At 44.6% G+C, this 15,108-nt stretch overlaps 1 long non-coding RNA gene across 1 annotated transcript; it reads left to right on the top strand.

Annotated features, from left to right (window-relative positions):
• Positions 1-4,298: 4,298 nt before the first annotated feature.
• Positions 4,299-7,372, top strand: LOC143693886 (uncharacterized). Its single transcript, XR_013181861.1, has 2 exons — positions 4,299-5,287; positions 7,130-7,372. It is a non-coding gene; the product is annotated as an uncharacterized LOC143693886 (long non-coding RNA).
• The last annotated feature ends 7,736 nt before the right edge of the window (positions 7,373-15,108 follow it).

Genomic DNA, 15,108 nt, shown 5'->3' with positions numbered 1-15,108 from the left:
AAGCCAGTGTGCAAGAGAGGCAAACAAAATGCCTGGTGCCCTTCCTCCTGGAAACAAGGAGCTGGGGAGCAGATTTGAACTCTCACTCCATGGCTCCCCAGCCCAGGCCAGCAGCACACCTGGAGCTGTGAGTCTACAGGTGTAGACCTACAGCACACATGGAGCCTCTGTGAGTCTCTCCTGGGCTCCAGCAGGTTCCTTCTAGCTCCTTGTTTGGTTCATTCAATTCATTTCCATGTTAAATATAGGCTCAGAGGTTTACAGCAGGAGAGGATTTGCTTGGACTGCTTCACTTGACTCAAGAGTAGCTCTTCAGATTAGCAAGGAAATAGAACCTGTGCCTGGAAAGAGCAATGGGAAGTACTTACTTGGGTGCCAAAATGGATATTTCAGTTAGCAGAAAGAGATGCTGTCCATTAGCATCAAACAAGGAGCCTCTCTGTGCGTTATAAACACTTTTAAATGGGAGGGAGCAGGCCAAGTGGCCATCTTCTCTTATCACTGTATAATACTGATGCTAATTTATGAACTGCAGCTGTGGCAAATTCATGTCCCATGTCAGAGCCCTGAGGGGATGAGATTGTTGGATTCAGTTAGAGAGTGGTGCTGCTGTGCAGGTATCCAAGGCCTTCCAGCCAAAGGCAGGGCTTCTTGTGCTTTTCAAGCAGGGTCAGCTCAACACCCTAATAATAATATTCCAGGTTCTGTCAGGTAATGGTTTCATTTGGATTATAGTCGACTACCTTGTTTTTCCTTTAGACGTGCATTTTTTTTAACTCCAATTTTTGCCTCACTTCATTCTTGAAATGTGCAACCACAGGCAAGAGAAAGAGGGAAAGCAATGGGGTGTATTCATTTATTTGCTGTCTTAAATTCAATGTCTTGCCAACTATAAAAAATACAATAATCAATGTATGGATTTTTCCAGTACATCACATATTCAACAGCATGTCTGCTGTCCAAAAATGCTAACTTGTCCATTTCTGTTTAGAAGGCAGGTGGTCTCAAAAGAATGAGTATTGAACATTGTCACATTGACATTGTTTTGGATCATGGGGAAGAAAAAGGAACTGAATTAAACCGTTACAGAGAAGTTGTCCCTGAAGTTTAAAAGAAAATGGATCTGACATGAATTCATGACTTGTGTTGATACCATGACATTTTGGTTGATAAACCAAAATTTATCCCATTATCTTTTCTATACAAATTACCATATTCAAAGTTTATAATCTGGAAAGACACAATTTTTCATAAATACTACGTCCTTGATACTTTTATATAATTAATAGAACAAAGTCAAAAATACAAAAAGCATAGATTTAACAAAGAAATATGATTAATACCTGTTTTTTTAGCACTGTTGTTAATACTTCCACTAGTGTGCTTTTAGCAGTAAAACTATTTCAAGAAAGCCCAATTTTTAATTTATTTTTAAACTAAATTTTTGCATTTCAAAGTCCATTAAAATATTTTTCTCCATGTAGAATTATTGGTTTAATTTCAAAATAGACCAATGTTTGTAATATTAACCTTTTGGTTTATATTAATTGCCCATTAAAGAATTGGGCCCTCCCTGCTCTCCAGGGAAATGTGGGATTTGAAGTGACAGGTAAAATCTGAACAGGTGAAATCTTCAAATAATGCTAAGCTAGCTGTCCTAGTTTTAAAAGACAGCTGTCTGCCAAGGAAAGTGGGAACTTTCCTGTAATGGAAAAGATGACCCCCTCCCTCCAAATTATTATAACCTTGAAACTACAGGGCTTTCAGGCAAAGATATGGGGAAAGGAATGACAGTTCTTTACTATATATATATACACACACACATGAAGACAAACAGCATATATATGTATATATAGTGTTATAAATGGATAATGAGATGATTGGCTCTTGCAATTAAAAGATAACTATTGTGTGAATATTAAGAGAAGCTTTAGTGATGTACAGTTATGTTATTGTAGTTTAGATGTCCTCTGTTCTCCCCACAGTTCCCTTTCCCCCCTGTATTGCTGCCATCAGACAGCCTGGGCTGTCCAGGACAGGTACAAAGAAGCTGCACAGGTGTCCCTTGCACGGGGCAGCTGGGAATGGAAAAGCTTGGGGGTGCTCAGGGGATGGGCATGGCAACACCTGAGCTCCAATCCAGTGACAAGGAAGCAGTCTGCACTGATAAATGGCACAGAAGAGCTGACTGACAGATTTGGGGAGGGACCAGGGCTGGCTGATCCAACCCCAGGGGTATAAAAGACTAAGCATCCATCTTGAACATGAACCAGCCACATGGTGTGCACAAGGGGACAGCTCCCAGTGCTGCAGCTTTTTCCTTATGTAGTCCTTTGTTGTATTTTTGTTAAGGTTTAATAAAGCTTTTTAAATTTTCAAAGTGAGCAGTTGTCTCTCACAGTAGGAAGACAAACAGCAACAACATCAGCAACAACAAACACCCAGAGTCCCGTAACATCCTTTTCCCTCCCGCCGAGCGCTTTCCCCTTGGCGCAGCCCTGCACCTCCCTGGGGTTACGGCGTCCCCGGGAAGAGAGGGAAGGTGCGGAATTCCCTTTCCCCACGCTCTCACCTGTGTGGTACCCTGGCCATGGCCACCCTGGTGAGGCTCCAGCCCACCAGCAGCTGGGAGGTTGTCGCAGACATCTTTTCTGGAAAATCCTTTCCTTAGGATTTTTCCTCCTGGGAAGCTGAGAGGCCTCAGGGACAAAATGTAAACAATTATTATCTGCTGCTGTGGAATGCAACAGGGGGATCTGTTGTGAGATGAGAAGCTGTGTTCCGTGTCAGGTACAAACAGGCCAAGTGTGTACTTGCGAATGCGAAATGTGTGGACATCGATAATGGGATAGTTGCGAATTCTAATAATAACTGATGAAAATAAAGCATGGAAAAAGGCCTTTGAACCTATCTTTTGTTTGCAATTAACCCTGGTTGATTTAGGAGCATTGGAATTAAGGTGTTAAAGATGTTGCTTTTTGCTTGCATTTAATCCATAAAAAAGCTCTGCAATAATAACCTTTTGAAGTATAATTTTAGAATATTACTGGTATCCTTGAAACTATAGCTTTGGAATATATATAAAGGAAATATGCTTATCTCACACCTTATGGAAGCAGAGAAAAACAGTTTGAGAAAGGAAGATGAACACCACCTCAAGGATTTATGGTTTCGACCAAAGGGAAGCTGGACATCACTGTTATTAGATTGATAGTCTCTGCAATTAAAAGGTGGGCACACATCTGGGGAACTGGACTCCACCAGATGGGATTCGTCTTTCTTCTTTCGGAAACTGGACCATCACCATCTGGGGATACTCCTTTGAAAATACATCCTGAGAAATTCAAATCACAATAGTGTATAGAATTGTGATGTAATAATTTGGAATAAAAATTGCTGATGAGTAAAAATTAGAAATAGACACTGCTGAAAAAGCTGATGAGTACCCCTATAAATACCTGTTACCCTCAATTATTGGTGTGCAGTTGGAGGGAAAACTTCCCCCACTGTACCCAGCTCTGTATTGCTCATACTTTACCATATTAAATAATAAATTGATTGCTGCTTGAATATTGGCCTAGTCAAGCTTCTTTTTCATAACTCTGTGATTGGTCTCATGTGGTTGTTTCTAATTCATGGCCAAGCACATCCAGCTGGCTCGGATTCTCTGTCCGAGACACAAGCCTTTGTGAAATCATTCTTTCTTTTTCTATTCTTAGCTAGCCTTCTGATGAAATCCTTTCTTCTATTCTTTTAATAGAATATAGATAATAAAATAATAAATCGAGCCTTCTGAAACATGGAGTCAACTCCTTGTCTCTTCCCTCATCCTAAGACTCCTGTGAACACGGTCACACCAGGCTGTGATGGAGGAGCAGGTGAGTGGGGAATGAGGGGGGGTCATGCTGGGTTACCCTGCCCCAGAGGGACCAAAAGCTGCCAGAAAATTCACATGGAGGGGTGGGTGTAGAACACCAAAACCTGACAAGTTTTTCGTTTTTTTATAGGTATTGGCAAAGAATTGGAATTTATCTCTAAAACCATTTGGAAAGAATCTATCCATTCTATTGTATACAGGAATGCAGGAAACTCTGACTAGAGATGCGTAGTCGTTTTGAAACCAGGTTATAACGTTTTTACCTAGGAATGAACCAACCAAGTGCCCTTAAACCGCAGGAACAGCTGCTGGGGCTGAAGGGAATCACTCCAAAATCAATCCCCGGCAGCTTCGGCCTCCGTTCCCTGCCTGCCCCAAGGCGCGTCCAGCCCGGCCCGGGCAGCGGGGCGGTGCTGCCACCTTGTGGGCACAGAGCGGTGCTGTGCACAGAGGGCAGCGGTGAAGCACAGTGAGGAGTGCAGAGGAGCGCGACCGGGCTTGAGCGGCCGCCGTGCGGGGCGGTGGCTGGGAAGAACGAGAGCGGCGGGGCCGGTTTCGGCGGGCGGCGGAGGCGCGGAGGGGACAGAGCTCCCGTTGCAAGACGGCGAAGCGCCCGCGTACCAGGATCCTGCGTGAGCCGGGTCGGGCTCCAGCCGCACTCAAGATGGCGGCCGCGGCAGGACTCCGGCAGAGGCGTCGCCGCCGCTCCCTACCGCGGTTCGCGGGGCTCCGGTGCCGCTGACCCCGCCAACCGTTTTCTCCCGCCGAGAAAAGCAGCAGAAAATGGCGCTGAGAGCGCGGGATCGGCGTCGGGACCGGGTTAAGGCAGCCAGCAAGAGAAACGCCTGTGTGAGGAGCGGGGGATGCTTAAGGGTACCACAACAAAGATGGCGGCTCGGCCGGGAGCGGCTTCTGCCAGTACCAAAGATTGCGGAGAGGAAATCCAGGAGAAACGGCTGCTGGCATCCTGGGCTTGCCAGGCAGGTTTTGTACTTGATTGCAAGGCAGTTTTCCTGCCTCTGCAGGGGGGTGAAAACTGGAAAGGGGAGACAAAAAAAGGCTCACTTTTACGTCACACCCAAGATGGCGGCTGAGGGCGGCACTCACTTGCCCTTCCAATGATGGCGGCAGTGTGCTCATGCGCCTTGGGTAGGGGGAAGAGAGGGCGGTACAGGAAATACCCCGCTCCGTCTGATGGTAAGAGTGCTTTCTCCTGGGTCTAGGCGGCATTGAGGTCACAACGAGTTCCAAATTATCCTTGTACCTCTCCTGTTGTGACTAAGTCGGTGTTCCCTGAGTGTCTGCAGCTCCCTGCGTGTGGAGGGAAGAAGCCTGTGCTGGAGAATGGGAGGAAGGTCCCTGCTAGTTGCTGTGTCCTCGGTGGGCACAGAACTCTGGCCAGATGGCTTGGTGAGTATTGAAAATGTGAAAAATGCGTATTTTGTGAGTGGCTTTTCGCAAATATTAAAATGAATATGGTATATGTTGTGTTAGAAAGTAATGCTGTATTCATTCCCTTAAATAGTGTGTTAAATATAGTTTTAGGTTATAACAAAATGTTAAAATAGAAACTATGCTATGTTGGAGACTTTTTTTAAAGAAAGGACTCGCAGCGAGATAGCAGCCACAGGACACCTAAATCTTTCAGAGCAAAAGAATTTAGTGCTCTCTTATTAGAAGAAATGAACTTCTTCCTGCCTCGAAGGCGCTGTTAGGATTCAGAGGAAGAAGTTGACCATGACCAGACAGAATCTTGTGTTTGAATGGAATTTATGCATCATGTATGAGATGTATGAATATGCAACAGGCTGTTGTTTTTAAGGGTTAATCCTTTGTTAACAGGGGTCCTTTTTCAGGCTTGTGCTGCCCAGAAAAAGGTACCCGGACATCCATAACTCTTTGTCTCTATTGTCTCATATTGTCCTAATTTAATTTGTCCAAATTATTATTACTCTAATTGTATTATTATTTTTGTAACCATTTAATTACTGTTAACCTTTTAAAAGTGTAAAAACAAGTGATTGGCGTTTTTCACAGGATCAATCCTGCTTCCTTGTCACTGAATTGTTGTAATGAGTCTTCAGCTTTTAGCCAGCCTCAGTTCAGTTTCTTTTTCACGAATTTTTTTGGTTGTTTTGATCCTGAACTTGCCAAACCCTTAAGTTTGCTAAATTAACCCTGAGAAGGTTCTACAAGCCAATGCTGAGGGGATTGGGGATTGGATAGTTAGGATCTTATGGCCCTTCAAGGGGTGGGTTCACCCCCTGATTTTGGTGCCAAGGGAAACTCCAAGTTAACACGGATCAAAATAGGAAACAGTTCCCTCATCAAAGTCAGCTTTCCAAACCTCTGTTCAGGATCCAAAAGAAATGGGAATGCCCTTGGCAAAAAAGGGCATTTTGAGACAAAGCAAGCTTAAAATGCCTGTAAGCAGGAAATCCAGGAGGAATGGCTGCTGGCATCCTGGGCTTGCCAGGCAGGTTTTGTCCTTGATTGCAAGGCAGTTTTCCTGCCTCTGCAGGGGGTGGCACCTGCATCCCACTGGAAAGGGGAGAGAAATCATTCCCCTCCTTCCCTGGCCCAGCCCTGGAGTGGGAGCAGCTTGCCCTTATCCTGGAGTTCTCCTGCTCCTGCCCAGCATCCCTCTGGTACCCTCATGTGCTTCCCAAGCTCTCAGCACTGATGGATCTAAACAAGGAGAACAATCCCTGTTCCTTTTCTTCTCCATCCTTCATGTTCCTGGGCCCTGCATCTCCCTGGTTATTCCCTGTCTGACTCCTCATCTCCATCCCACCTTCTCCCTGGTCACATCTGAGCCTGAGATGTGTTTAGCAGCAAATCCATTCCTTTAAAGGAAGCCCAGTGCAAAGAGCATCCAGCTGCAGGTAAGTCTTCCTGCATTTCATTTTTCTCTGGCCAGTTTTGGAGGGTTTCCCTCTGTGCTTTCCTGTGACCCAGATGTGTCCCTTCCTTTGTCCAGATCCAGTGCCAAAAGATTGAACAACTGCTGAGTGGGGTCTGGGGTGAGAATGGTTCTGCTAAAATGAGGGAAAGAATGCTAGAAGAAAAATGAGCTTCCTTTGAATGTCTGGAATAAAAGCACTGGGAAAGGGCACTTTTTAGTTCAATTTGGTGCCACCTCCCCTTTTTTTATGGCTCATACTCCATGGTGAGCAATCTAAGCCAAAAGATGAAATGCAGGAGGCTTTGATTCTGCAGTGAGCTTAACTTCCCTTTTCTCCTCTCTTTCAGGACAAGGAGAACCACTGAAGTTGTCCTGGCCTTGCCAAGGTGTTTGAGCTGCCAAACCCAAACTGGTCCTGATGATGGAGGACTTAAGAAATTACTCAATCCAGCTAAATGCTTTAAAAAGGGAGATGGTTTGGTTATAGAAATATTTCTGCCTGAGACTGGGAAGAGATTGGGAAAAGTTAAACCCCCCAATTCTGCATAACAGCACAAGGATTTTTTAATTCTTTGCCTTTTTTTCCCTTCCTTTGAATGGGTTTGTTTGTTTCCCCTTGGAGACTGCACACATAATAGGCAGATTTTTCAATTAAGCCATTTTTTGCCACTTTTAGTCTTCAATGGAGCCCAGGTGCCAATTGTTTGCTGCTTGGTTTCTGCCTTCCCTTTCCTGCCTACAGCTTAAGCCCTTTCTCTCCTTCCTGCTTTTTGGCCATCACTGGTCATGCAGATGATGCTGATGCAGATGGCTGATAAATAATTATCAAACAGCTTGGGAATGGTCTGTATCAGCTATCAGTGACATTAAAAAATGCAGTATATGGACCATCAAGCAATGAATTTAGCAACAGTTGGATAGTAACTAATCATCTTTCCTTTGAAGCCCTCTTCATAGCATATTTCCTTATAAAGGGAAAGCATTTGGTTTTTATTTTATAAAATACTACAAATCACCAGCAGCCAGCTTAAGCGAGCATGGCAGACTGACAAAGACATGGTAATGTTTTTTCTTTTAAATCCCTCACAAGCCCATCCCCTACTGGGGAGGCAGCTCAGCGAGTTTCAGCCCTCAGCTGCCATCCTGTGCTCATGGAGAGCAACCTCTCCAGCTGTCCCAGCCTCAGGAAAGCACAGAAGAGGGGTTTACACAGATCAGGGATTAAGCTAGACCCAGGTTGGGCTCAGCTCAGTCACCATGGCACTGTTAGAGGCCTTAAACCCTTTTTCTATCGGATTGATTGATGGTGGTTGTGGTGCAGCCACTGTGTTGCTGTCAATGTGCTCCCCTGCAGCCTAGCCTGACATGGTGAGCAGGGGCTTGGGGTTCTGCCTCATGTGTTAAACATCAAACCAGAAGATAAAACAACAGATAAAAGCCCTGCCCTGCCATGTGCCTCACTCTGCACCACTGCTATGAGAGGAGGGTGAAAGACCCAGTCAGTTTTAGCTCTGTAAAGCAGCTGCAGAGCAGTGATGAGTGCCTGAATCACATCCCCTGCAGCCATCAGGGGAGTGAGGGCAGGGAAAAGGGCAGAGAAAGGGAAATAAAAAACCAACAGAGCCACCAAGACTGGAGGATGTGAGGATGAATCCAAAACTATGCTCTCCAAGAACTGAAAGAACACATTTCTTAAAACAAGACATCCAAACTGGAATGAGGCGCTTGCACTCTTTCCAGATCTTCCCAGCACCATAACCCATTAAAAAAAAAAAAAAAAAAAAGCCATCTGTGGAAATGGGATGCTCCTTTAAGCCTGGCAGAGACTTTCTCCAGCACCGCAAACCACCCTTCCTGTTGCTCTTCCTTTACCACTCAGGGCTGAGCAATGGAGACATGCTTCTTTAGTGTGTGTGTGTGTGTGTATTTCAGGGTTTTTTTTAAACCAAGAAAAAAAATCAATATCATATTTTAAAAAGAACCCCCAAAACTTTGGGGAAACTGGGCATAAATGTCAAACAAAACACAAAGAAAGACTGAGCTACTAATGGATCTTAGAGCAGCAGTGGTGGGGTGGGAGGGAAGAAATCTAGCAGACAAATTTAACAGCATTGAGGAGGGTTTATGCACAGTGTTTTCATTGCAAGCAGCATTTAGAAGTGACAATTTAGTGATTTATCATATCCCAGCACACTCCTTCCCTGTCAAAGTGATAGGCAGAACCAGCAGAGCAGCTCTGAACACACTGTTCACTACAAGGCACCACCAGCAAATCCAGAACAGCTCCACCCTTGGCCAACCCTGTCCCCTTGGGCCTTCTGAGAAGCTGGGATTTAGGAAAAGGCCTTGCAGGGGAACAGTGTTTCAAATGTCAAAGGCTTTAAAAATCTACAAGGCTATGAAAGAACATTTCAGGGTTTTTTTCAGCTAATTGTTTAGGAATTTACTTGGAATAAGCTTCTTCCCCAAGAGGGATTTCAATTCTACACATGCACAAAGAGGAGAAAACATGAATGCAGTGTTGAGACAGCTGCGTGCTGAGAGCAGTGGTTTTAAGGTAAGGCCCTTGTATATCCGGGAGGGTGAAACCTCTGTGTTCAACCCTCTGGGATCATCACCTGGGCTTCCTGTGCTTCTCAAGCTCTCAAAGTAAAATTGACCTAGCAAACTCATCTTTGTCTCAATCCTAATCCCTGCATCATCCTTCAGGTGTGTTTCCTCACAATGAAATTGGAGTAGAAAATGCTTTAGGAGATGCTTTGCAGCCCCTTCTTCCCCAAAGGCCCAATCTGCTTTAATTTTTAGGAATGCTCTTCAAGCACAAGGTTTGGATGCGGCCAGTGAGACTCACATTTCAGAAGGACCATCAATGGTCTGATAAAGACACAGCACTTTGAAGCAGGCTGCTGGGACTGAGGAGGATATTTGAAAGCTGTTGACATGCAGTTCTAGCAGAAGTGCAAAATGAAATGTAATGTAGTAGAAGTGGAAAATGAAATGCTCTTAGACAAGGCTGCTGCCCAAATTGGCTCTGCCTGGATCCACCTGGCCTGCAGCACAGCCTTCTCCCTTTCTCCTCACTGCCTTCTGCTCAGCACCGACCCAAACCTGGGCTATTTCAATTCCTGTCAGACACAGAGCAGCTGATGGGCAGCAAATGCAGCCTTCCCAAAGTGGCTGCCCATGGCCCGGCCTGCAGGGCAGAGCTCAGGGAGGAGGTGGCAGCTTCCTCAGTGGCTTTTCATGTCCTCTCTCTGCCATGCAGACACTGGCATGCATGGCACGGCTCTGTTTTGGCAGCCGGTCCCTTGGCAGGGCTGGGTGAGCGCAGGGTGAGTACAGGGTGAGCTCTCTGCTCCTTGCTGTGACACCTGGGCTGGCAGGGATGACACAGTGACCTCGGCCGGCCCATGCTGCCTGTGCCATCACCTGGCACTGACGTGTTTGATGAAAATCCTTTTGCTGGGATTTTTCTCCTGAGAAGCCTCAGAACAGAAATGGAACCAATAACGATCTGCTGGCTGTGGAGTGTGGGCTGGAGATGGTTTAGCAACAGGGGCATCTTGGATTGGTCTCCTGTGCAGTGTTTCTACTTAATGACCAATCATGGTCCAGCTGTGTCGGGGCTGTGAGCAGTCCCAGGTTTTTATTATTCATTCCTTTCCAGCTTTCTGATGTCTCCTTGCTCTTTTAGTATAGTTCTACTATCTCATTTTCTTTTAATATAATAGAGATCATAAAATAATATTTCAGCCTTCTGAAAGGTGGAGTCAAGATTCTTGTCTCTTCCCTCGTCCTGGGGACCCTCAAACACCACCACAATGAGCGGCCGAGCGGGTTTGTGCGAGCCTCCCAGTAACCCTCGGCCGGTCCTGAGTCGGCAGACACCGGGGGGCAGCCCTGACACGGCCGAGAGCGGGGAGACACTGTCTGTGCCCCGAGGGTACTGCGGGCACCTGGGCTGGGGGGAGACACTCTCTGTGTGTGCCCCGAGGGTGCTGAGGGCACCTGGGCTGGGGGGAGACACTCTCTGTGCCCTGAGGGTGCTGAGGGTACCTGGGCTGGGGGGAGACACTGTCTGTGCTCCGAAGGTACTGAGGGCACCTGGGCTGGGGGGAGACACTCTCTGTGTGTGCCCCGAGGGAACTGAGGGCACCTGGGCTGGGGGCAGACACTCTCTGTGCCCCGAGGGTACTGAGGGCACCTGGGCTGGGCCCCTGTGCAGCACAAGAGACACCAGAGACAGCGGTAGATGATAAAGGGCCGACTCTTAGCAGGGGTTAATCCAAGGTTTTATTAGGAGTCCCAAAGGAGCTCCTGCACCTCAGGGGCCTCCTGCCAAGAGCCCCAGGGAGATGTGCCAAGGTTACATTTAAAGGGAGGTGGAAACCGAAAGTAGATAACATTTTACCAACCAATAAGTGACCCTAAGGGATGGATGCTGGGGCATAGACATACAGGACAGCGTATGGGGCAAGGCTCGGGGGGCTGACCCCTGGCCTCTGGCTAATCACTGGACGACTTGGACCGAAACTTCTGCATGGAGGGGATGGGAGGCTGAGTGATTGACAGAGAGCCAGGGTCGGGGTTTGGGGATGATCTCATCCCGGGAGAGGGATAACACAGGTAAAGGGAGGGGGGTACAGTTTGGGATAAACCATTTGGGAAAAATATGGGGATACAAAACAAAACTACTTCAAAGTATTACAAAGTATAGAAATGCACTACAGCAGGTTTGGGCAGCACCAAATAAAATGTAATAAAATGCTTTAAAAATAAAAAAATTAAAAATAAAAATTAAATAAAATTTAAAAAAAAAAAATTAATTTAAAATAAATTAAAAACAAAGTAAAAACTGTAAAGGGCTGTAAGAGTTCCATAAAAGGTAGTGCTGTATTGCAAGACCCTCAAACACCACCACAATCACCAGCTTGAGTTGGTCTGGGCAGCACTAAATTAAAAAAAAAATAAAAACCTTTAAAAATAGAAAAATTAAAAATAAAAAAATAAAATTAAAAAATTAAATAAAACTTTAAAAATAGAAAAATTAAAAATAAAAATTTAATAAAAAATAAAATAAAAAAATAAAAGCTTTAAAAATAGAAAAATTGAAAATAAAAATTAAAAATAAAATTAGAAAAATAAAATAAGCTTTAAAAATAGAAAAATAAAAAATAATAAAAAATAAAAGCTCTAAAAAAAAAAAAATTAAAAATAAAAAAATAAAAAATAAAAATAAAAAAATGCTTTAAAAATAGAAAAAACTTAAATAAAAAATAAAATTTAAAAAAATAAAAAGCTTTAGAAATAGAAAAATTAAAAATAGAAATTAAATAAAAAATAAAATTAAAAATAAAATAAAAAGCTTTAAAAATAGAAAAATTAAAAATAAGAAGTAAATAAAAAATAAAATTTAAAAAATAAAATAAAAATGCTTTAAAAATAAAAATTAAAATTAAATAAAATTTTAAAAACAAAATTTATTTAAAATAAATGAAAAACAAAATAAAACCTGTAAAGTGCTGTAAGAGTTCCATAAAAGGTAGTGCCGTAATGCAAGACCCTCAAACACCACCACAATCACCAGCTTGAGTTGGTCTGGGCAGCACTAATTAAAAAAAAAACACCTACAAAAATAGAAAAATTAAAAATAAAAATTTATTAAAAATAAAATATAAACTAAATGCTTTATAAATAGAAAAATTAAAAATAAAAATTAAATAAAAAATAAAATTAGAAAAATAAAATAAAAGCTTTAAAAATAGAAAAATAAAAAATAAAATTAAAAAATAAAATTAAAGCTCTAAAAACAGAAAAATTAAAAATAAAAATTAAATAAAAAATAAATAAATGCTTTAAAAATAGAAAAAATAAAAATTAAAAAAAAAATAAAATTTAAAAAATTAAATTAAAAGCTTAGAAACAGAAAAATTAAAAATAATAAGTAAATAACTAGAATTAGAAAAATAAAATAAAAGCTTTAAAAATAGAAAATAAGAAAAATAATAAGTAAATAAAATTTAAAAACTAAAATAAAAAGCTTTAAAATTAGAAAAATTAAAAATAAACATTAAGTGAAAAATAAAATTTAAAAAATAAAATAAATTAAAAATACATGAAAAACAAAATAAAAACCGTAAAGTGCTGTAAAGTACCATAAAAGTTCCATAAAGGGTAATGCCGTAATGCACGACTGTCGTAAAACTGCCGTAAAGCGCGTCTGTCGCAAAAGGTGTCGTAAAGCGCGACTGTCGTAAAAAGGCGCCGTAAAGCGCGACTGTCGCAAAAGGTGCCGTAAAGCGCGACTGTCGCAAAAAAGTGCCGTAAAGCGCGACTGTCGCAAAAGGCGCCGTAAAGCGCGACTGTCGCAAAAGGTGCCGTAAAGCGTGACTGTCGTAAAAAGGTGTCGTAAACTGCGACTGTCGCAAAAGCTATCGTAAAGCGCGACTGTCGCAAAAAGTGCCGTAAAGCGCGACTGTCGCAAAAGGTGCCGTAAAGCGCGACTGTCGCAAAAGGTGCCGTAAAGCGCGACTGTCGCAAAAGGTGTCGTAAAGCGAAAATGCCGTAAAACTGCCGTAAGGCGCGACTGCCATAAAATTGTGCCGTACAGGCTGGCGGCGCCCTGGCCGACATGGGGTGTCGTACAACATGGCAGCGCCGTGGCCGTCGCGGAATGCCGTACAAGATGGCGACGGCCGCCCGAGTGGGCGTGTCCGGGGCGGGGCGCCGTGTCGACGGGCTGACGTCATTACGCAGCACTCTGCCTGCAGTTCGCCGATGCAGACGGCAGGGGGCGCTGTGCCTGCAGTTCGCCGATGTAGACGGCAGGGGGCGCTGTGCCTGCAGTTCGCCGATGCACACGGCAGGGGGCGCTCTGCCTGCAGTGCGCCGGTGCAGACGGCAGGGGGCGCTGTGCCTGCAGTGCGCCGATGCAGACGGCAGGGGGCGCTCTGCCTGCAGTGCGACAAAGCAGACGGCCGGGGGCGCTCTGCCTGCAGTGCGCCCATGCAGACGGCAGGGGGCGCTGTGCCTGCAGTGCGCCCGTGCAGACGGCAGGGGGCGCTGTGCCTGCAGTGCGCCCATGGAGACGGCAGGGGGCGCTGTATAAATAGAGTATTAAGTATAATCTATATAGAAGAAGGAATAAAAGCTCTATGTCACCTGCAGCTGTAGAAAATTTCAGGCTCCCATGGAGGAAATAGTTTTCCTAAAATCATTACCGTTTGGGGGTTTTTTGCACTCCCCGGTAGCCTGAACGTTTCTACTGCTGCTTTTTTATTCTAAAGCTAGAATGGAAAGCCAAGATTAGAAATACAGGGAAAGAAAGAGAGAAAGAATTAAAGAGAGAAAGAAAGAAAGAAAGAGAGACAGAAAGAGAGACAGAGAGAAAGAGAGAGAGACAGAAAGAAAAAGAGAGAGAAAGAAAGAGAGAGAGAGAGAGAGAGAGAAAGAAAGAAAGAAAGAAAGAAAGAAAGAAAGAAAGAAAGAAAGAAAGAAAGAAAGAAAGAAAGAAAGAAAGAAAGAGAAAGAAAGCGAGAGAAAGAAAGAAAGAGAGAGAAAGAAATAGAGACAGAAAGAGAGTGAGAGAAAGAAAGAGAGAAAGAAATAGAGACAGAAAGAAAGAGAGAGAGAAAGAGAGCGAGAGAAAGAAAGAAAGAGAGAGAAAGAAATAGAGAGAGAATGAAAGAGACAGAAAGAGAGCGAGAGTAAGAAAGAAAGAGAGAGAGACAGAAAGAAAGGTAGACAGAAAGAAAGAGAGAGAGACAGAAAGAGAGAAAGAGAGGGCAAAAGAAAAGGAAGAAGAGAAAGGAAGAAAAAAAATGAAAAAGGAAAAGGGTGAGAGTGAAAAAGAAAGAGGGAAAGTGGAAAAGGGGGTGAAAAACAGAGTGAAAAAAAGAAAAAAGAGTTGGAGTGGAAAAGAAAGGACATTCGGGAGGGGCGGTGCTGCCTAAGGTGCTTCCGCGCCCAGGAGCGAAGGAGCCGTTTGATCCCCTGGCGGGAGCGCAGCTCCCGGTGGCGGAGAACGGAGCGGTGGCTGTCAGTCCGAGACTCCAACTCCCGGCAGGCCCTGCGGCCGTAAAGCGCGGCGTCTGACGCAACGGCCGACGCGCCGTAGGAGTGGCTGGCGGCCCGAGGCGGCCGCGTGCCGGGGGAGCGGGCTGGGCGCGGGGAGCTCCCGGCGCCTGTGCCACGCGGGACGGAGCCGCGGCAGCGACGCTGGAGGGGCGAAGCCTCCGTCCGGCCGCCCGCACGGAGCCGAGCGGCGCGGAAGGGGCGTCCGCCCGGTGCCTCGGCCTCGCTCAGCGGTCCCGGTGGCGAGGGCTCA

Source organism: Agelaius phoeniceus, chromosome 4, assembly GCF_051311805.1.
Source record: "Agelaius phoeniceus isolate bAgePho1 chromosome 4, bAgePho1.hap1, whole genome shotgun sequence".
In the NCBI taxonomy this organism is placed as follows: Eukaryota; Metazoa; Chordata; class Aves; order Passeriformes; family Icteridae; genus Agelaius; species Agelaius phoeniceus.
The sequence above is the reverse complement of the archived record's forward strand: the minus strand, read 5'-3'. Positions and strand labels throughout refer to the sequence as shown.